Source organism: Saccostrea echinata, unplaced genomic scaffold, assembly GCF_033153115.1.
Source record: "Saccostrea echinata isolate AGI-Se365-2 ecotype Australia unplaced genomic scaffold, CSIRO_AGI_Sech_v1 ptg000042l, whole genome shotgun sequence".
Lineage (NCBI taxonomy): Eukaryota > Metazoa > Mollusca > Bivalvia > Ostreida > Ostreidae > Saccostrea > Saccostrea echinata.
Window position 1 is genome coordinate 44,721 of NW_026889791.1, and position 24,953 is coordinate 69,673.

At 32.4% G+C, this 24,953-nt stretch overlaps 1 pseudogene; it reads left to right on the forward strand.

The window, feature by feature from the left end:
- LOC133201110 (protein draper-like) overlaps nt 1-24,953 on the forward strand; it is a 255,372-nt pseudogene that overhangs the window by 31,806 nt on the left and 198,613 nt on the right.

Genomic DNA, 24,953 nt, shown 5'->3' on the forward strand with positions numbered 1-24,953 from the left:
AGCTTTATTAAAGATGTAAATAAATCTAAGTGTAGTTAGCTATTCATTTACTACTAGCATGATAGGTTTGCAGAAAAGTGCATCCACGGATAGTATAAGACTGCAAAAGAACCTGATAATTAAAGAAAATATAATTCCCAACCCTCAAATAATTTAATTGAAATTATTGTAGATAATTATTTACCATTTTACATGTTACATGTATCAAGACGTGTTTCAAAGTTTTTACTCCACAAACATGTATAAACGCTCGTTATCAACACCCGCAACTCAAAACTCAAAAGACATAAATTAAACTGTCTATGGTATTTTTTGCAGACAAGTAAGACAAAAGTCAAGGCCAAGTGGATTGTAACGCTGGCATTTTTTCAGCGTGTTTTATGACAATCAGTGCATATGCTAAATAGCATAGACGTACCTCTTAATTGTCAAAAATGAGCTGTATATTGGTACTATATACTATTTTGTAAAGTAGGTCAAGGGTCAAGGATATGAAGAAGCCTTAGTATCAAGCAATATATGTGCAAAATATCAAATCAATATCTCCTACAATTCTTGAGACACAGCGTATGTAACAGACGGACAGACAGACAGACAGCTAGACAGACAGACAGACAGATTGATTGATTGATTGTATATTGTTTTACGTCCCATTCGAGAATTTTTCACTCATATAGAGACGTCACCATATACCGGTGAAGGGCTTCAAATTTTGACCTTTACTCGGCACTCAGGGCCATTGAGCAGTGAGGGATCTTTATCGTGCCAACGCCTGCCGTGACACGGGGCCTCGGTTTTTAAGGTCTCAGGCAGATAGACACAGGGTAAAGTGACCCCTAAGTGTCGCTCTGCTCTGCAGGCGACACAACATTTAGCCCTTCATTAGTCCTATATAATTTCGAATATGAACTTAATGTGTATGACAATAAAGATGAATTTCATACCTTATACTTTAATTTCATATTGTTTAATACATTATTTTTTTGTATATTAATTTTTGTGTTCAGTAGTAATAATTTTCTGGATTATATTTTGTGTGTGATTCTTTTACTGTGATTTCTTGTACTGATATCATTAGGGTTGGAGGTCGACAGTCTTTAAAGGACTCCTTAATAAATCTCCTTCTATAGAAGTTATAAATATTTTACGTGCTTCTTCGGTCATATTGTAAAATTAAATAAAACTTTTAGTGCACTGGATATCAGTGAGCTGAGAGTGATGATTTTTTTTCCTGAACAGAAAGCGGGTGTTTCATTCAAGTTTCAGAGAGAGAGAGAGAGAGAGAGAGAGAGAGAGAGAGAGAGAGAGAGAGAGAGACGTGTTTTCTGTTAAAAAAGAACGTTCACCATTTTCGACATTTAATGGGTGAATTAGGAAAAACAAACAAATGTGGTATCACACGGTCAGTCATCTTGCTGTAGGAAAAAATATTGCGGTATCACACTGTCATTCATGTCAGTCATCTTCCTGTAGGAAACACTAATGTTGTATCACACTGTAAATCATGTCAGTCAGCTTCCTGTAGGAATCACGATTGTTGTATCCCACTTTCAGACATCTTCCTGGAATCAATCTGGCTACATTAAATACAAAGCTGTGCTTAACCTTATCTCTTTGTTATTAAATGTAAATAGAAAGACTTGCATCTGTTTAATGCAAGATACAAGAACTTTCTTCAAAATCTGTTTTCCTTTTAAAAATGGTGCTATTTTGCTAAAGCCTTCATTGCACCTTAAACGCTTATTTAGTACCTTTTCAATTTTTCACTAAACACTTGCAGGGTGTTTTAGAACAGAACACAAGCAGAACAAGCAAAATGATATATAGATGAGACAAAAGATTTGTATGATAAAAGGGATTTATGATGTAATCATTGAATGAAATATTTCCCATGTATCTCTTTGCAGATACTAATGCATATGCATATTTTTTTTTACTTAAATATACAGTAAAGATAGTTTACCTTTATCAGTTTAGATATTCAACTTTCCTCTGACAGGTTGACCGAATTTTATTGATAAACTGTCAATATTTGTCTTAAGACATGGTTGAATTTCCCATCGTAATGATTTTATACACATCGACAATAAATTATCTTTTATTGTAGAAATAAATATACTAGTATACATAGAATGCATAAGTCTGTGTTCATTTTTGTACATATCATAAATACCAGTAAAGGGCAGTCTTTTTAAAGTTTGTTTCATTCTGTGAACTTCCATAAACTGGATTTCACTACTTTGTCGACTTTATTATTTGCATGTTACAAAAAGAGAGGGGGAAAAAACCCCACTTAAACAATACTTGTTACTATTAACACATTTTCTGACATATGTATGGTTTTATCAGGGTTATATATTAAAAAGAGAATAAATTGCACCGTAAATTTAAATCACTGTAATGGTTTATTGCTACGCTTAAATAAACGATAACTTATAAATGTTTCAAATAAATGAAAAGATATGAATGACGGAATTGTAATGCATTATCTTCTTGGGGGATTTATATTGATAGCAAATATAGCATACGCTTACGGTAGTTTTTTTTTGTCAAACTAATTTTCATCTCTCTCTCTCTCTCTTACCCATCATAACCGACTTGTGAGGAATTGGAGGAATGGAATATGTTGTGGGGAAAGTGTTTTCCTATCATGTTTTTATTTAAATAATGGGCAATTCTTATAGAAAATACCTGTTTTGTTGCTTTCTCTTCTTTCTTATCTTAAAAATAACCTATCTGTCGTTTCAGTATGTATTCGAAAATTATGGGGAATGTTTTTTATCACTTATTTTTATGGGGAACATTATCAGAACTCCTCTGGATTTACTATTAAATTAAAACAACATCACCCTTAATTTTTACGTGTATTTTTCTCCACATCTTCCGCTAATTCATGGTTACAATTTAATATACACATAAAACATTTCGATTAAACTCCATTTAATAGCCTAAAATTGAATGTACACTGCATGTCAACCTTATTGAGTCATTCTTGCGACCTTCGATATGACGTCACAGCATATGCACATTGTTACGTCGAACATCGAGCCCGATTCAACGTATTGATAATAGATTTTGTTCTTTGATATTTATAATTTTAAACGTTATCATGGTTATCCATTAAAAACATGTTTGCACCTAGATATTATTTTAGTTACGCAAAGTTGTTTTAAGTTTTTTTAAAGAACGTATTATTCCCTTTATGGCTAATAAGACTGAAATATTACCAGAAAAAAAAAAAAAATTCAGTGTGATTTCAATTTTGTACGATGTAATTTTGCTTTAACCATTTTTTTTCCATCGCAGTTATAAAATACAAAAATATTGATGATTTTTTTTCTCTTTAATAATTACATTGAAATAGCAAATTACAATTTTACAGTGAAAAAAAAAATACAGTTTATATTGCATTAACTATCACTCCCGATCGGCTCTAGGTGCCCCATTTTGGTTTACCGGTAATTGTTTTTAAACTAGCGCCGTATTGTAACAAAGCTTGAACGTTTTCGGAAAAGGGGGTATATGTGCTCAAATAAGATAGATATACTGACAACCAAGAAAGGTAGTTTGAAAATGAAATTCATTCTAGCGGCTATGAAATGACATGCTTGTTTTCAGTCCACGCGTGGGATTTTCACTTTTCATAAAACATGTTGATTGGCTATCAGAGATTTAAAATGCGCATGCATTAACAAAACAGGCTTCGTCTTAAGTACAATTTATTAACCCAAACCAAAATATTGGTACAAGGGGGTATATTAACATCATGTTTATCTTTTATGCATACTGGACATAAATTCCTAAATTACATAATTCTTTAATATTCTGTGTACAAAGTAATTGTACTAAGTTGAAGACGCTTGGTCTTCGGGAGTAGATGCTTTTTTATATAATTTTGTCTTAATGTACTATAATGTGGACATTTTAAAACAAATTCTATGTCACCTTATTCACAAAGATGGTATATTCTATCATTTCTCAAAATTCTGTTATACCTTCCTTGTTCAATCATTAACTTATGTGCAGAGAGTCTTAATCTTGTAATTAGTACTCTATATTTTAAATGTATTAGTTTACATAAATAAGATGGGGGGGGGGGTTAAAATTATCAACAAGGTGTTGGTAAATGAGACATTTTGGTGATTTACATAAAGGACGAGGGTGCTATTGATTGGCATTCGGCAGGAATCTGTGCGCACTTGAAAAATGAAAATTTCCTTGATCTGTCACATGAAATTTTAGCCGTCTTTTGATATATCGGGCTCCTGTGAAATAGGAAAGAGAAATATTTTTTTCCGATATTGTACTTTGATTTGCCATAAAAGAACTTGAAAATTGGCTAGATGAGTCATTTGGTACAAAATGTTACATTTTAAAACACGTTTTTCTAAAAATTTGCTATCTCTGGATCATCTCTCCATGATTTTGAAACGTTATTTGTGTGCATTTTAATTCAAAGAAACTAACAAACAATTGTTAAATAAAAATGGAGAGAAGACCCAGAGACGATAAAAAAATAAACTTTTTCCCAAAAAATTCTAATGTGTAAATGCGGTGCTTCATTGTCGTTTTAAATACCAAATAATATGTGTAACGCTGATACATAATGTAGCTCAGTAGTATGCATTATCCGTCCAGTACAATGAAAAAGAAATATTTTTGGTTCGATCCTCGCATGGAGCGTTAATATTTTTTTTTTAGTACAAACAATCAATTATTTAGTAATGATTTATTTTAAAATAGATAAATTCTGGTTCTGTTGTACCGAAAGCGAAAGCAACTCTTCCAACCTAGTGATACTTTAATATACACATGTACTTGTAATTGCATTTGACTATACCCTATAGGTGTTTATTATTTATGTGAAGCGTTACTAAGTTATACATGTAGTAATTATTAAGATAACCGGACTGATGTATTAAATCTGACAAAGCATTTCAAACTCAACCTAACATTTTCCAATGTGCGTAACTTTGTAAAGTAGTTTGTAAACTTTGTAACTTTGTAAACACTTTCTCTGATATACAATATCTATGGTGTTACTCTTATACAATTAATATCATGCAATAGAATCAATAGGATAATTTTTTCGGGAGGTGGTGGTGGAGGGGGTGGGGGGAGGTTATACTCACATTCAAAGAACCCAGCTCAACTCCAGCTTCTTAATACATCAGATAATGCGCAAACAAAAAATCAGTAATTCGTTCGCAAGGGGGGGGGGTGGGGGGTGGGGGGGGGCTCTTCTCATGGACAACTCGCTTTCCTGCATATTACATGCATCTTACAAAGTTACGATATGCTTCGTGATTTCATTGAAGGGGGGGGGGGGTAGGTTGTACTTTGTTTTATTTTTGAGGGTAGAAAGAAATTAATTTTGAAAGAATTACGGGTAGATTTGATTATTCAATGCATGTTATACAAATACATATGTATATATTTGTTTAACTGAAACAAACGAAAATAATCATTATTTGTTTGATTTTCGGTATCCTTCACAGTGGGGATATTTTACTAATTCATATTTCTGTTGGTAATCACACATACATCGCGCATGAGGACCTTGCATAGATAACATAAATATTTTTGTTGTTGATTTTAAAATTGCTCCCTTTATAAATCTAGCTATAAATTAAAAGTCTTAACATTTCGTAAGTTTCACCGTGTGGTCCAAAAAATTTTATTAAGAACCGCTTGATGAAATGTTGGACCGGTCGATTAGATATTGGACCGCTTTAACGTTTTTAACGTCACATCATATGGGTTAACCAAGTAGTAGATGTCTGATAGTTTAATTCGTCATTGGCCCGATATCATCTTTGTCGCAAACGTAGAAGGGAGAGCAAAATACATCATAATATAACGTAAACGATTCTCGGTTTGCCATCGGCCTAACGGCCTCTGACAAACAGTTTAGGCCTTGTCATAGGTCCAACAAAATGCATGTTGCCCTCGAACTCAGTCACTAAATGTACATGTATAATCATGACTGCACATCACGTTTAATTTTTCGTACGAACTCAAAAGTATCTTAACGGTAAATCAAAATTAAAAAAAAACACCAAACAAACAAAAACCCAGAACTATGTTACGCTGCATTTCCTTTCCAGAATTTTGCATAGCATTTCCGACATTTTTAAATTTCATTTCCGACAATTTTTATTTTCATTTCCGACATTTATTTATTTATTTATTTTTTTTTTCATTTCCGGAATTTTTGCTGGGTACCTCTCCGGCAATTTAATGTTAAACAAGTAGGTGAAAATGGAATTTTAAATGAATTTATTTCAAACCACATTTTCAAAATATGTCTTATAATTTCCATCCCAACATATCTGATTTCAAACTTAAGGACATACGCAATGCACATTACCTACTGATAATTTTTGAAGATATTCTTAATTTAAGATTATAATGCCATCAGATGTTCGTAGACAAAAAATCAGCATGCATTACCAGGGGTTTTGAAAATATATCAACTGATGAAAATTCTTGAATGGTTCAAAGAATAATATATTAAAATTACTAAATATATATTCTAGATTTTTTAAAATCCAAACTTGATTTCGAAGAAATGTACAACACCATATGTAGACATAAAAATATAGCACACAGTTCCTTCAAGTATTGGAACTCTTCAATTCCATGGAAAAAGGCAGTAAAGTTCAAACTACGTTGCGTATGTCCTTAAACCGACCATTTGAAAAGGAGATGAGAGAAAGTTCACAACACTTACATGTACAAGTGCCTTACGGAAAGAAAAAAAAAATCTTTATTATTTTCGCTTTGTTGATATCTAAGCAAAACTCATTATTTGGATTTCAATGATTTTTTCATTGAGATTCTTTAATTTTTTATAAGTGAAGTTTTTATTCTTGCTTTCTTTGCCGAAAAGTACTACCTGGAAAATGTCGGAGATGAAAACTTGAAAATGTCGTAATGAAAACTATAAAATGTCGGAAATGAAAAATTGAAAATTTAAAAAAAACTCTGGAAATGAAATGCACCCTATGATGAAGCACTCACTATATATAGCCAGGGGATGACTCACAATAGAGAATTTTCACTATACAACAACGAAAATGAAGCAGCACATTTCCCTTTTTGAGGGGGCCTGTTTTTTGGTTTTGTTTTTGAAAAAAAAAAATATGATCTCTGGGTCTTCTATTTCTAACAAATATTTGCTCGTTTGGTTGAGTTAATCGTCTTATAAGCCACGGACGCTTTAAAATCGTGGAAAGATAACCCAGATTTTTTTAAAATGTAACATTTTGTACCACATCACATGACATCAAGCCACATACATGTACATGTATGGTGTTTCATACAGTCCCGTCTTTGCGGTTTCCATAAAAAGTAGGAATTTATGAAAGGAAAATTTTTGCAAAAATATAAAAATCATATCCATACAGTTTTATCAATATAAAAAGTTTAAATAAATCTGGATCATTTATTCTTATGACAAGCGTTTTAAAAACATGGATATCAGAGGCAATTTTAAATTTAATGCCACTTTAATGTGTTCCAAAAGGCTGCCGTGTTTTTTTAACACAGACCTATTTTCTTTGAAGCCCCGTATTGATAATTTTTTTTTAAAATTTCAAACGAATTTGTTTTCCAAGCAGATTCCTAGCTAATTCTCATCTGGGTAAAATATTCACAAAATCCTATTCACTGTATTGTCGATATCCGTTTGCATAGTTCAGTCTAACATTATTGTTATATATTTACACTTCCAACTGGTTTCTCTTTGTTTACTCTTTGAAAGTGAAGTGTGTTGATTTCTGAATATTTACAACTGAATGTAAATTTTGCCGAGTGAAAGGTCAAGTGCCTAATATGCATGCCAATATCTCATGGCTGTCTAACTTCAATGGGCAGGGACCATGGAAATTATCGTGGGGTGCCTCATGTGTTTTAAATCTTTTACATTTACATTTCAAAGCTCTCTGTACTGCAGGAGATAAAACTACAAATTATTTAAAAAAAAAACTTGATTTCTTTATAAAGCTGTTGGTTCATCGAAAGGTGTGGTTTAAAAAAAAACCATGTGCAACACAGGAGTAAGAGACATAGAGAGCTAGAAAGAAGTGGGTGGGCTTAGATCGAACACGTGAATTTACGGAATTATGTAAATAGAAGGAATAATTGTGGTTTTTTTTTTTTTTTTTTTTTTTTTTTTTTTTTTTTTTTTAATTTTATGATGTTGATGATGATCAAGCAATTGGCTTGAGTGATAATTTTATGCATAATGTACATTGTATATTTCTTCATTAGCTAAAACATTAAAAAACGTGTCACTAATATTGATATATCATAAATTTCACGGTGATACAAGAAAAACTGCTTTTCTATAAGTATGCCCCCTCGACCCTAGCGGTGTAATTTTGGATTTGAAAGCAGAGAGCTCTCTTAAATTTTTGCAAAATGAATTTTTAGAAATAAATAACCCATTTTTAGTTCCATGGCAACGGCAGCTATTCTTTTTATATTTTCAAAATATCAGAATCTTGGAGAGACACTTACACGTCAGTTTAATGCACATATAGTTTGAAATACTATATATAGGAGAAAAAAAAGCTTTTCAAATAAAATTTCTTTTTGTTTCCACGGATACAGTTGAAAAATTGTGAAAACGATCACATTGTACCATTTTTTTTCATAAACTAGTGTCCTTTCTGACATATTTCATTTTATCAAATAAAATCTGCAACATGACTAACAATTTCCCAAAATAAGTGCGGTCACCCAAAAGGGCGACACGACACTAGTTTGACCAGATGAAGAGTTAAATGCTTAAATAGTATTGGTTGAACAGTTAATGAGAAAAGTATCTTAAATTTTAAAATTTCCAATTTTTATACCTCGTCTGTTTTAATAGAACTGGTCGCAATTTTGAAGTAGGGACACTTGTAACTACTAACACCCCCTCCACCCCTTGTATAAGTACAGCCATAATATTTTATGGGGGGTAGGTATGATAAATAATTATTTGAACCTGGTTGGATAACTTTTCGATGATGAAGTCACTTCAGGATCTGAGATATAGACGTTTTAAAGATTATTAGGGGTTTTGTCTTGTTCTCAAAGTTTCTCGTAAATATAATAAAAGGGAAATGGGTCTTTTAGAAATAATAGATGAATGATTGTTTAAAAGCACAATTTTGTTTCTTATTTTATTTTATCCAATCTGTAATAAGTTTGATATGTAGGTGTCCATAAGTGACTTTCAGCATCGCATTTTTCTTAGGGAAAAGGGAGTAATTATGATTATTAAGAGGTATGAAAACAATTATGCATTTTATACATTTTTTTTTTAAAATTTGAATTGTATTAAATTTTGTAAAGCTACTTTGGTCAAAGTATAGAAAGTTGGCTATTGTTGCTTAGATCAGCGATATGGCCCATGTGCACGTGCCTCTCATCTTTAATATACATTTGTAATATATATATATATATATATATATATATATATATATATATATATATATATATATATATATATATATATATATATATATATATATATATATATATATATATATATATATATATATTTAGGAAAGCTTGTATCAATTTTTTTTCATCAATTTTACGTTAACTCAAATTTATTGAGAGAATGTGTACCAATTTCATACCAGTTATAACCCTAATAGTCTAATACTAATTTTAATCAATTAAATTTTAGTTCGTTTAAGCACCATTTATTAGAGGTATGACTATACACATCATAAAGTATATGATTAGTTGATAACTCAATTTCGACCCTGCTCCGTGACCCCATTTTTCCTATTTTAAATCCTTGATAATTTTGATAAATATCAAGATATATTCCAATTTTTTAAATTCAAATTATTTGAAGCTATTGCTAAAATATGTGTTCCAAATTTCGATGATATGATATAATGTTGAATAAAAAGAGTTATGCCAAAATTCTACGAATTTTTTTAGTGACCCTTGTATTATCTGACAATTCAACATAATTTTGTGACAAGTTGACATAATTTTTTGACAAGACGACATAATATATTACAAGTCGACACCAGTATCTGACAAGTAGACAACATCTAACTAGTCGACTTGTCAGATAAGTATGTCGACTTGTCAGAATATTATGTTGACTTGACAGATATTTTGATGACAAGTAAATATCAGTTAGTGGCTTTAACACACTTTAATAACAAGATACCGAGTTCCTGGTCCTGATGATTATTATCTGACAAGTCGACAATAATTATTCGACAAGTTGACATAAACATCATAATTCTGACAAGTAGTGGCAGAAATATGTCACCATAATATCTTGCTCGTACAGCATGATTTTCTTAAGATTATTTTTAACTTGAATCTGTGCAAATCATTTTATTTAATGGCCCATCACTAGTGCGTATCTGTATAATATGGAATTCATGGTGGAAATACTTTGCAAATAGTATGCTATCTAAATTATTAGTAAAAATGAAGATAATTTTTCATACTTTGTTTTTAGATCATTCAACAACGAGCAACGTTCAAATTCCTATTTCAGTGTTTGGGACGCATACACTATATCTTGAATTTTTCGCAGTTTGCACCATACTCTTTGAAACAGCTGATATCTTTTAGCATCAGCTTAAAAAAATTCTTCAGTACGCAGATCCGTAAAAAGCCCAAACATAAGGGGATATACAATTCTATATTTTTATGGGGAGGGGGTAACAAATATTTGCACATATAAACAAGTGGTTCTATTGAATGAATGGGTTAGTTCGAATCTTCACCCTCTATCCGCCTGTTTATTCCCGTTTTAACATCAATATTACAAGTTGTCATCCCCTCCAAAACCCTTTTCAACCTCGGCTGCGCCTAGGTTGACAATCGTTTTCTTGGGGTGAAAATTAATAACTACATGCAGTATTTAATCATGCATACTAGTCAACTCTCAATACTATATACAAGTCCTCTGGTTGGTTCTGTATACTTTCAGAGCAAAAAAAGGTACAGCAAATAAAAAAAAAATATCCCTTGCAAGTCGCGTTAAGGATATGTAATAAGAGGTGTTAACGATATACAGGCCCCTAGCAACGGTTTCAAAAAAAAAAAGGGGGGGGGAACCAAAAAATCAGACAAGAAAAAAGGTTATCTACTCTCCAATTCCTGGAAATTACCAGTGGAAATTTTTTTTATAGCAAAATACTATACTCAGAAAAAAAAAGGGGGGGGGGGGGCGGCGGAAAAAGAGTACTTTTCACGAGATAGTGAGTTGTGCAATTTGATATAATGTAGTAGCAAAAAATAACTATTAATATCTCTTGCAAATGCATGGCCGCAACATTTTCATCTTCAATTTTCAGAGCCTCAATTCTTTGTCATTCTCCTTGTGTCACTGAAAGTACCTGTAGTACTTGCCGTATAATCAATTTTTCCTAATTTGAAGATCAGACCTGGCGCGTCACTATAGTTACCTAACAACAAAGCTTTATGATAAATGTAATGACTTCAACTTTTCAATCGTTAACTTCCCTTACTTATGTAGTAATGATACCCTTATTACCTGCATATGGAATTTATGTTTCTCAGTTGATTCGATACGCAAGAGTATGTTCTACGTATATACAATATCTAAAACGAGGCAAGCTATTAACAAACAAGTTTAAGAAACAAGGGGCCCCTTCCCTATGTGTATGTTTTCATTTCCCCCCGCTTCCGATGCAAGTGATATAACTCTTTTGTCCATGATTGTTTGGCTTTTGATTTAAAAAAAATAGTCTTTATCCTGAACATTACGATAAGTTAGGCAGTCAGTATAGTTCTAGTAAATTACATTTGCATTCTTCAGAGAGAACGATTGACCCACTTGGCTTACAATTTTCATATAAATATAAATATATAACGTGCTTGCGTGCAATACCCTAGCCGGTAGGATCTTAAATTTTGCTACTGTACACTGTGTAGGGGTATTTAATTTTCTAACTCTGGACACATATTAAACAAGAAGTCTGTGAGGCAATGCTCACTAGTAATCTGATGTGAATTTACGCTCTCATGTGATCTGCAAAGAATAATTATTGAGAAAACTGCGACGGAAATTTGATACAGACAGACACAAGAATAAACTAGAACATGACATCAGATTACAAAAATGAATCCCAACAAATGACATGCCTAAAGAAAGAGGGTGCTAAAATTTTGAGCATATGCGATGAGTAGTTGCTGAGAAAACTGCGAAGAAAATTTGTAACCGACAGACAGACAGAAGGACAGACATACAGACACTCAAGGGTAAAACAGTATACCCCTCCCCCTCCTTCGGTATAACTTGTTTGTAAATGTCATTCGTGTTTATTTTCCTTCTGCATAATGGACAATAAATTAAATGTACAGTAGCATCCACAACTCATTTTACGTTATGTATTACGCTATGTGACTATATACAAAACTACCAATTTTAAAAAACGTATTTAACACATTTTCATATCTCCAACTTAAAAAAAATCAAATTGAACTGTAAAGGTAAATTGTTTGACAATCTAAAAATTATAATGTTATATTTTTTTTTATTGTCGCATGCTATTTTAATTTCTTTTAAATGTTAAAGCATGTTCTGAAATAAAACGTCACGAATTTAACATGTCGTAAAAACCGCGTTCTTTTATTCCGCCGTTTCCAGGACAACGGAGGATATAGTCTGCATTTTTTGTACAAAAGTAGATGCTGAAGATAACGCTGAACATAATGATACCAAACACGTCTACCCAGATTCTTGTATTGCCATGATAATAGATAGCCAAATGTAAGTATTTTTCGGAGAGAATTTTCACTCGTTTGTCGAGCCGGTTGCATATGTGTTACAATAATAGATCGAAAGAGAATCTTCTCTTCTTTAAGACGCTGTGTAGATAAATTTTCCTTACATCGGCGCTAAAAAGCGATCCTTCAAATAACAACACTACATATTAAGCGTAATTACTACTTAATGTCATTTTCACGCTAGGCTAAACTGTTTCGCGATGGAGTGTGTTTACTGTAACTATGGATATTCAGAGGGGGATAACTCCAAAGGGGTATTTTTAAAATTACATATTTTCATACTAATTATAAACGTCAAAAATATCATATAACATGAAACAATGATTAGGACTGGGAAAATATATATGTATAAAAAAAAAAAACTAAAATAATGTTATAATTTTGAAGCAATAAAATTTATATTTATGGTTAAAATACAAAATAAAAAAGAAAGGAAAATAGGTATTTAGTGTCCCCCCCCCAAAAAAAAAAAAATAAATTTTATTTTCTTTTTTTATTAAAGGGAATGTAAATAAATTCAATTTAGTTGCTAAATAAATTAGCTTAAATTATAATGTGTTATATTCTAGAAGATTGTGTTTAAAAATTTTTGTAACAGAAAATAATGATTTTGATATGAGGAATATTGTTTTACCAATACAGCCTTCATTCAGTTTGTCTTAAATTTATATTTCCATTACCGTACAGTTTATATCCACACACTGACATGTATTATAATTTAATATATATATATATATATATATATATATATATATATATATATATATATATATATATATATATATATATATATATATATATATATATATATATATATATATATATATATATATATATATATATATATATATATATATATATATATATATATAATATATATTACTTTTACATACAACTTATTAGTATAAAATAGTATGTGCCAAGAGCGCATCATATTTTTTTTTTTCAAGAGACGTGCATGGGAGGATTTTTTGTTTGACAGAGAGGGGTGTAAGGCCTATTTTCAATTCATTTTCAAAGGAAGCCAATACCTCGAATCTTCCCATCTCTCCCTGTAGATCTGCCTTAATTGTGTTGTGTAGACATTTTAATTTAGATTACATTTTACTGGTTAGTTATAGTACTATTTCTGATGTTTCTAAGTGTTCTTGTTGTTGACTAAAACATTAAAGATATTTTATATATGTGTTAGAATATGAATGGATGGATGGGTGGATGGATAGATGGATGGATGGATAGAAAAAATAAGTTCAAATAAATAGTATTACTGATGCATCAAAGAGGGCTTAAATAAAAATCAAAAATATAAATAAAATGTTTTACAGGAGAGAGAGAGAGCACCCGCGTTTACCAACTTGTGGGGAACTCACACCTGACAAAGGACCTTTCTTATGGGGAAAGTTGAGAATTGTGGGGAAATCTCTCGTTCCCCACAAATATGGTTATGGGTATTTTTGGATTCTACGTAGTCTACTGATAAAATTTAATCGATTTGTTTTCATTTTCGAAAAAATACCCATAAGTCGGCAAATTAACCCACATTCTGTGTTCTCACTGCACCGTAAAACGACTGTTTGGGGATGCTGGGAAATGTTCATTCGGAATGCTGCGGGGTTTAAACTGGTCCCCTTAACATCGTAAACTTTCAAAGGCTAACAAGGAGCGGAAAACCAACTTATTGCGGGTAATGGCGGCTCCGAGGTGACAGTCATGTGGTAAGTAAAGTAGTTAGATATTTTATTATTTATTAGGCATACAACAAGCTTAGCTTTACAACGTAAATCATGCGTGAAGTAATGCATATAGTAGTACATGTAGTTCGTAGTAGAAAAGTAACATTTAACCATGTAGTGTAATGTGAAACTTTGGCTCACTTCAGAGTCGTCGATTTTATTTTATAATGCTATTAATCCTGTAAAAAAAATAAGAATTTATTTTCAATATTTACCCCCGGGACCTGATAGGCGTTGGAAGGTTGTCCCTTTTTTTTTTTTTTTTATACAGTACCCATGTAGAAATATGTTAGATGGTGGGACCGTTAGTGAAGGCGGAGCCATTGAGAAAGCAACCTTTCAAATCACAACATTTGTGCTATCCAAAGTGCTATAACACTGTGTTATGGTATTAGAGAGTGTGAATTTTTATAAATATTGTAAATGTTCGCTGAAGGCTGCAGACATGTAGTTGCCCTCTCCCCCTTTTTGTTGTAGCATAGTTAAATCATAGTGCATAGATATACATGTAATTGGTTTTAAAAGAAGATGGAACCTCCCCCCATGGTAAATTAAAAAAAAAAAAAAAAAAAAAAAAAAAATTCTGGCTTAATTATGAATTATACAATTCTCTAAAGATAAAAGGGCCATACTTTTTAAAATACCTGTGTATGAAAAAACGAACAGGATAATCATGCAATTCTCATGAAACTAAGAGATTGATTGATTGATTGTATGCTGTTTTACATCCCATTCGAGAATTTTTCACTCATGACATATAGAGACGTCACGTACCATATATTCTGGTGAAGGGCTTGACCTTTACTCGGCACTCCGGGCCATTGAGCAGTGAGGTATCTTTATCATGCCAATGCTTTCCATGACACGTAGAATTTTTGCTGTCTAATATTCTGGATGAAAGAATACCCAATCAAAAGATATTATTAATCACATATTACTTGAGATTCTGCCCAAGATACAACCTATAAAATCTAATTATTATCCAGATTCAATAAAAGGTGGTGCAAGTGATATGATATATTCCATGAAAAGATATAAGTTAACCAGTACTAGTATTCAGGTGTTAAAAAAAATATTAGATTGATAAATCTGTCTTTAGTTTTCTAGCTCTACCAGTTGCAAAGTGTAGCAAGCTAAGTGGTAGAGCTTGTTGAATACAATTCTTAATTCATAAAACAAGCGCTTATGAAAAGCACTACAGTAAAGAACAAACATGTTTAATGAATTGACGGTTACAATCCCAGTGACTTTAAAATATATCATAAACTTAATACATATATGTAAAATAAATTATAACAAAGCATACTCATCTGTCTCTTGCACTTCGATCATTATTCATGTAAGCTTGCTTCACTGTAGTATAAATTCGCATCTTAAGAAGGTATTTCCCCTTCAGAACAAGTAATAAAAAAGCTTAAAGTCAGCATGATGATAAATCACATATGGAACATTTATAAATAACTAAGGATTCAAGATATTTATTTTTTTTTTTTTATATACATGTACATGTGTTGGTATGGTAGTGTATGATACACAGCTTCTTTAATACTGGCTTGGGCTAGTGGGTTAAACTTGTACACTGTACCTCAATTGATAGAACATTGGACTGGCATGCCAGGGACGGGTTCAAATTCAGTCAAAGACACAAAATTATGTCTCTAGTACATTAGTGTCATAATCTTGTATATAAATATTGCTTTTTTAAAAGGTAGAGGTGGGATGATTATTGATATACCGATAAACCAATACATACCAATATTTTCTGCTAAGACACGGTTTATGATACATGCATTGAAATATCGGTACGAAACGATACATGAACGGCCTATCAAAAAATTGAAAATGGCGGCTTGTACAAAGTGAAGAGATGATATTGGTATTGTAGATGCTCTTTACAACTAATAAGTCATAGATAAGAGGGAAACCATTTTCACTCTTGAGCATCCTCAGAAGATGGTACTGTACATAGAAAAGTTCAGTATGTAAAGCATCAGAAAGTATCGTTTCCACAACAGTTAATATTATTTGTTAGTGTCCATCTGCACTAACAGCCAGTAACAAAGCATGGATTCTCAAATTTCATTAAAAAGAATTTGAAATTTTGAAACAAATTGGAAATTAAACTTTTCTGGAGAAATTGGGAAAATCAGCCGGGGTCTGGGGGCCACTCTCACTGGGCGAGCCCTGCTGGGGGGGGGGGGGGGCAATTTCAGCATTTAAAGGACTTATCGCATGTTTCTTAATTATTTGAAATTAAAAGTGTAAAATGTTCCTTATGACCCCAGTTTATAAATTTTGTGTTTTTACTGCGGATAAACCGCGGTAATTAACCAATTATTGACTCAAATGAAAACCCCTGAATTAAAAATCTAAGTTAATTAGATAGCGATCATGTGACCCTGTGACGTCAAAGGCGACAATGGTTGATCAGCTCTTCACGTGAAGCTTACTAAAATATACACGATACAACCTGAATTTTCTGCATTGTGGACGACCAAATCACTGATTTTATCGATATGAAATTGAATATCCAACCTTATATTTTAGAATTGTCAGCAAGAAAAAATCTGAAAAATCTGTTAACATTGTAAAAATAGCAGTGACGATATCAAAGGAGACGCGGCAAAGACGAAGAAACTCGCCATCACAATACAATTTGATTTGTCATCTTACCACTTGTATTAACTTATTTGATTCACAAATTTAATATTGTATTACTTTGTTATTCTTCGTTTTTAGCATAACATTAATTTACTTATGTTTTGTAAAGGATGGGGGTCTTGAAAAATAATTTTCCGTTCACGAATCATTGTCGTAATCGGAGCTGTACAGATTCTAAATGTTTTGAATAAAAATCGAAAATATCTCAAAAGCCTTATACCTTAGAACTAGTTAATGTTTCTATAGTAATTAAAAAGCACGCTAGGAATTAATTTTTTCACCATTTTTCGTAATTAAGCTGCATTTGTCGTTGATAACTCCATAAATAGTGTGCATATTCTCATCTCTCTATCACTGAATTGTCGCCTATGATGTCAGAGCTGTATTTCACTGAAATCCGACTGAAATATGCATATTGCCGTATTTGAATTTCAACTCTCAGTATCTCTTAAAATATTATTTCAACAACGTTTATTGTAGTCAGTATTTTAATAAACAAGGTTGTAGATAATATTTTCATAAAATTGCGATTTTTGAAAGATCATGCGATAAGTCCTTTAAATGACCATTTAGAGTGCATAAAATAGCAAAATAAACCATATTTCAGATCTTCTGAAAATTTTTATGAAGGAAAATAAAATATTAGTACTTTTCATTATTGTAAGGGAAATTTTGTACTCATCAAAAGGGGAAAATGGGATACTCAGGGGAAATTTTCTCTTGAGAAAAAATAAGTCTGCATATCAGTAGTAAATATGCCCTAGAATATCGTTTTGTAAATTTTTAGTCAATGAAATTGATGAACTTCAAGTATCAATTTCAAAGCACATTTGATTTGTTTGATTGTTTATTGTTTAACGTCCCTCTTGAGAATTTTTCACTCATATGGAGACGCCACCACTTGCCGGTGGAGAGCTGCAAATTTTGACCTATGCTTGGCACTCAGGGCTATTGAGCAGTGAGGGATCTTTTTCGTACCAGCACCTACTGCAACACAGGACCTCGGTTTATACGGTCTCATCCGAAGGACCGGTCTCCACGTCCCACAGTGTAATTCGAACCCGTGACGTAAGGATCAACTCCTTACTCTAACCACTGCGCCACGCGGGCGACCACATTTGATTTGATATAGAATGATATAGAATCTTGATTTATTGTCAAGAAGACAAATATTGAAATAAAATACTAAATTTTTGTGTCGCCTGCAGAGCAGAGTGGCACTAAGAGATCACTTTACCCGGTGTCTGTCTGTCCATCTTTCACACCCTATATCTCAAAATCTGTAAGAGGTACATGTATGGATTTGTTATTTTGCACATATATTGCTTGGCACTATGGCTTTTGTAAATTACCATCATGGTTACCAACCTCTTGACCTTTGACTTACTTTTCAAAATAGTTCATAGGGCTGATTTACAGCATATTTTTGACATTTAAGAGGCATTTCTATGCCATTTAGCATACATGTGCACTGTTTATCGTAACACAATATGAAAAATACCAGCATTACAATCCACTTGACCTTGACCTTTGACCTACTTAACAAAAAAATACAGTGAGGAGTTTATTTTAACTTATGACTTTTGAAATTTGAGAGACAAGATCTTGATAATTAGCTTTTATACATGTTTATGAGCTCATGATACTGTAATTTGAATCTGTATGATATTCAGTTACCACGTAAACTTGTATTTAAATTAAATACTATGCAAATACATTGGGACGAGGTATTCCACAATGGATCGTGTTAAGACTGACAATTGCTGTAAAGATAGACTGAAATCTCTTTTGGAGGATTCTTGGAAACACGTTTAGCTCATGATAAAGTACTTTGAAACTGTATGAAATTCAGTAAACACAAATGTAAATACAATGAAAATACTTTGGGATCAGTATTCCACAAATGAAAATGGATTGTGTAGAGTGACAATTGCAGTAAGGACAGGCTGAAATCTGTTTTGGAGGATTAATTGTTGGAAATATGTATTAATAAAATGATAAGTAGATATTTCTAATAATTTCAATTAAATTATTCATTTGAGGGTTAAAGAACCATATTTTCTTTGATTGTTAGATTCTATTGGAGTCTTATAAATACTATCCATGGGTGCCAGTTTTTCTTTGCAGGCAAATGCATGAACTATCATGCTAAAAGTATTAAATAAAAAGCTGACAATTTTAGATTTTTTTTTCACCTTTAAGGAAGCTACAGAGCAGGCGACACGTGTTCCTTTAAACACTCTAGTTTTAATTTTATAGTTTTCATATATATTTATTATAATATCGAGATGCGTATCTGCATATCATGTTATATGTATTGAGATACGTATCGGATCACAAGATCTACCTGTTTTGTCCCGCCCCTATAAAAATGTTTGCTTTTGATGAAGTCGATTGCTTTGACAATGATCATCATGTAGGTACTCATTGAAGAAGAAAAGAAGAACCGGGAAGACCTGTTGTGTACATGATACTTAAATTTGCACCAGTCTTGCAACTTTATTTGTTATTGACATGAACAATATTTCAATTTTTTTTTTAGAAAAAGTATAAATCTCAAAAGTTCAAGGGGTCACAATCTTTAAATTATACCAGTACGTCATGTATTTTTAAAAAATGTGAAAAGTTAAAACAGTACAAAAAAGATTAATGATTCAATCCCAGATGAAGGTCTTGATCTCGCCCCTCCAGATAAAGCAAAATGTCTTTTAAAACTATTTAAGTTGATGCAAAGATTACATATTATATTTTATTTCTTAAGTGTGTCGAGACAAGGTCAGTTGTATTGAGAGCTCTGACAAATTATATTTGTTATTGGGGTCAAAAATTGGTGTTGAGTGATGTAGCTCATAGACTTTTCTTGTGATCATGGGTAAAAATAAACACATAATCTAATGAAAAAAAATTAATTAAATTGTGTAATACAGCGCAAAACTATTATTGCAGATTTTGGAGTTTTCACAACAAGAGCAAACTTAAGGCAACTTTCTTCTTGAAAATTTTGGAGACTGAGAGGCAGATGTTAACAGACATTCGCGTGACTCTGCATGGAATTGGAGGATAAGAGTATATAACTGAATGCATTCTGTCTGGATTTCTGTATGGTACGTGACAGAAGGCATTGGTAAGTCAAGATAACTGTAAAAGATCATAAGTAAACAATTATCATTAGTTCTCATTTTGAAATCTATGCTTCCATTACCATAAAAAAATATTCACTGACCTCATTTGCTGACCTCATGGTAATTCAGTTTTTGAAATGTACTTTTTTGTTTTCAATCGATCTTACTTGAAAGGAAACTCGAATTAATTTTGTGCTAATTTTAGCCCTTTTTTTCAAATGAAACCCTAAGTCACTCAGATAACCTATTTGCTATCTGCTTTTGTCCATCCTTCTTTAACATTTGAATATTTTTAGCTTCTTCTCTGGAACAATGAACCAATTTCAACCAATTTTGGCAAAGAATATCTAGTATCATGAAGGGGAACAAAAATTGTGAATTTTATTATCTCTGCCATCCCTCTTCCTTTGGGCCTGAGGGATGGGGCTAAATGCATTAAATTTATTGCAATCTTTAAAAATCTTCTTTTTTTACTCCTGGAAATCAAGCAATTGGATTGCTGCCATGGTTGAATAAGCATTAAGCCCTCTATCAAAATTTTGAAATTCATTGCCCCAAGGTCAGGGGTTCCGATGTTAGGGTGGCACTCCATTGATTAAATATGGTGAAAATGCATTATTTCTTTGAAAATATTCTTCTCTGCTCCTGGATATGAAGCAGACAAACTAAGTACAAAGTTATGCTGAGCACCTTTTCCAAAATTATTAATTTCATGGCCCTTGGATACTGGATAGAGGGTTCTGGTGTTAGGATGGGGCTTTAATGATAATTATAGTGAAAATGCATTAATTCTTTGAAAATCTTCTTCTCTGTCTCTGATTATTAAGGGAAAAAAACTAAGAGCAGGTTATAATGAGCAAGGGTGCTTCTTCGAAAATTGTGAATTTCATAGCCCCTGGATGAGAGGTTGGAGGGTGTGGTCTGTGGATAATACAGGTATAGTGAAAATGCATTATTTCTTTGAAAATTTCTTTTCTGCTCCTGAGTATTGAAAACAATACTAAGTTCATGGTTGTGATGAATAAAGTTGCCTTTTCCATAATTTTGAATTTTGTTCCCCAAGGGGTCAGTAGTTTTGGTCTTAGGGCAGGGCCTTATTGGTTATATAGTGAAAATGCATTATTTCTCTGAAAATCTTTCTTTTTTGATCATGTGCATCAGGTTACCAATCTTAGTACATAGTTATGATGAGCAAGAGTGCCTCTTATAAAATTGTGAATGTCATGACACTTGGTTGGGGATTCTGGTGCTAAGGTATGGTTCTGTTGAATACACAGTGAAAATGCATTAATTTTTTGAAAATCTTTCTTCAAGTTGTTTCTGGGTATAAAGCAGATAAACTGAGCCCATGGTTATATTAATCAAGGGTACCTCTTCCAGATTTGTGAAATTTGTGCCTCAGTTGAGTGGGGCCACAATTTTGGATCAGTTTTACATAGAAAAACATAGGAAAAATCTTTAAATAAAAATTAACTAATGAAGAAAATAAAGCCTTGGTTAGTCATATTCATATGGTTGCATCTTCAGGTAGATTCAAGTTTTTTTTTTTTTTTTTTTTTTTTTTTTTTTTTTTTTTTTTTTTTCAGTCATGATCCTTTGGGGTATAGGACTGGCATAAAAAATCTATGCAGAGTGTTTAGATGCCTTTTAAAATTAATTCTGATGTAGAACTTTTTTTTATTTATCAGTCAGACATTCAGCTGTATAATACACTGTAGTGTACATACTGATGCATCAGTTGAAAAAAATTTTCTCTCAGTATGTCATTTTTAGCTCACCTGAGCTGAACGCTCAAGTGAGCTTTTCTGATCACCCATTGTCCGTCATCTGTCGGTCCATCTGTCTGTAAACTTTTCACATTTTCAACTTCTTCTCAAGAACCACTGGGCCAATTTAAACCAAAATTGGTACAAAGCATCCTTGGGTGAAGGGGAGTTTAAATTTAAAAAATAAAGGGCCAAGCCCCCTTCCAAGGGGAGATAATCAAGAAAAGACAAAAATAGTGTGGGTCATTAAAAAATCTTCCTCTCAAGAACTACTGAACCAGAAAAGCCGAAACTTATGTGGAAGCATCCTGGGGTAGTGTAGAAACAAAATTGTTCAAATCATGACCCCCGAGAATAGGGCGGGGCCACTCTAGGGAATCCAATTTTTACATTGAAATATGTAGAAAATATCTTTAAAAATCTTCTTCTCAAAAACCACTTAGCCAGAAAAGCTGAAACTTATGTGTAATCATCCTTGGGTAGTGTAGATTCTAAATTGTTCAAATCATGACCCCTTGGGGTAGGGCGGGGCCACAATAGGTATTACAAGGGGAAAATCAGATGAAAAACAGCAAAGTTACTCAGGTGAGCGTTGTGGCCCATGGGTCTCTTGTTAATTTTTACCCTAAAAAATAAGCACTATTTATATGATGTTACCCATTGCAAAATATGTTGTTAATGATGAGTGTAACATTACTACTGACTTGTTAAATGCATTAATAAATTCCAAGGGTTTCATGATTCAGTCATTCAGAACAGATCACTTTAACCTCCGATTTACTTCAGCCAAAATTCTTTGTGAAGATAAAACCATGTTGATAAATATTGAATTATCAGAAAATTTTACAACATACACTAATAAATGATTGATTATAATCGAGAGTAGTCAATTGGTTTAAGTTAAATAAATCAAATAAATCAATGATTAAATTAACACCTATACCCATATGATTTATAACTTTTACCTCTCTTTAATCTACTTTCCAGTCTATGCGAAAGACATCAGACCATCGAATCTGACCGATGTGCAGTGCTTCTTGCCTGATGTGTCATTTTTTACACCTGATTGTCTGATGTCTCAGTGTGTGGTTTTGAGCTTAACTATTTCGACGCAGTCATTTCAATGTTTTTTTTTATAAGTAAAAAATATCGTACGATTCCAGATATGTAATTAAATGTCATTAAAATCGCATGGAAGTCTACAGAATTATGTGGGAGCGATCCCTGGTAAAAGAAAAGCTGTTAGGCCTACTCAAGAGGTTTTTCGGTCTGACAAAATTTGGTTCAGTCCTTTGTATTCATTGCATTAATTAAAAATAACACAGGACTGAATGTCCATTGTGGTCCAAAAAACTTTCACATAGACTGACTTATAAGTTCTGAATTGATAACAGTTTTATGCAAGAAAAAATGAAAATTTGCAATAAAATTCTAATTTAAATCTAGTTAAGGAAAATTTTATATGCATCATATCAAACATGTTCAATGTGCTTTGATTTAGAGGACTTATGAACATTATTTAGTTTCAGTACTTTTATATGTTGATTGATTCTTTAAATTTTAGATTTGGTAGATATTTATTGAAAGAATAATTTGTATCGTTAATGTAAATGTATAGTAAAATAATGCACTTCTCCAAAAGCCAGTAGTGATAAATATTCCCCACAAGTCAACAACAATAATAAATATTCCCCACAAGCCAACAATGATAAATATTCCCCACAAGTCAACAATGATAAATAGTGATAAATATTCCCCATAAGTCAACAGTGATAAATATTCCCCACAAGTCAACGGTGATAAAAAGTGAAAAATATTCCCCACAAGTCAGCAGCACAGATACTTATGGATAGCCCCCCCCCCTTAGGACTTGGACTGTTGTTCTCCCTGCTGGTCTTTCTGGGTTTAAAAACATGGATGTATGGTGGTGGAAAGTGTTAAAGTAACCCCCCCCACCATTTTTTTGGAGTTATTAAATCGTATGTTACAAAGCAAGCAAAGAAGCAGTATTATTGGAGCTAGGTTAGGTCACATTATGAGGTCACAATTTTTCATGGGGATAAAAAAGTTTCTGAAGAACAGCAGAGCTTAAATGACTCAAGGGAGCGTTGCTGTACATTTGACATCTTTTAGGGCATCTTTTATTTAAGATTAGACTTAAGTTTATAGGAAGCTATTGATCTTAGGTTCAGTTGACTTTTTTTCTCTCTTTGAAGATATAGATTTGGGGACAATCAAGAATTGGAGTGGCTAAGAATCAGATGAAGAGCAAATGTCAGTTCACATGGAATGCCAGGGTTTGCAAAGGAGGACATTGGAACTGGCTTAAGTATTCAAATTTCTGATGGCAGTTGATGAAAGAAGATGTCATACTTAGGGAAACATTAGATTAAATTACATTGAATGGTAAGACCTGGTTATTATACCCTGTAAAGTTCAGTATTTAAACATGATATACTGTAAACCAATTTTAACTTGCCTGCAAGAAAGATCTGCAATTTTCGCAACCTTCATTACTTGCAAATATCTCTCATTACAAACCAATCATAGGTTGTGACAGTGTATTATGGTAGAATATGTTTCCTTCACTGCAAAAATTAATGCTTACTGTTGCAGATGGATTTCAAGGTAAAGAATCCTGAATAAAAATTTTCGGGAATAATAGTTGGTTTACAGAATACATGATTGTGCAGTTGAACATAGGTATTTTGAACACTAACATCTCGAATACAGTGAATATGTCAGTAATTTTTAAAGTCCAAATCACTTATTATATTTAATAAGTATTTTACCCTTAACATCTTGAATCCTCCCGATATCTCCAAGTTTTTCCACAGTTCCATGGGTAGTTCGAGATGAGGGGGTTTGAGTATCAGGGTTTGACA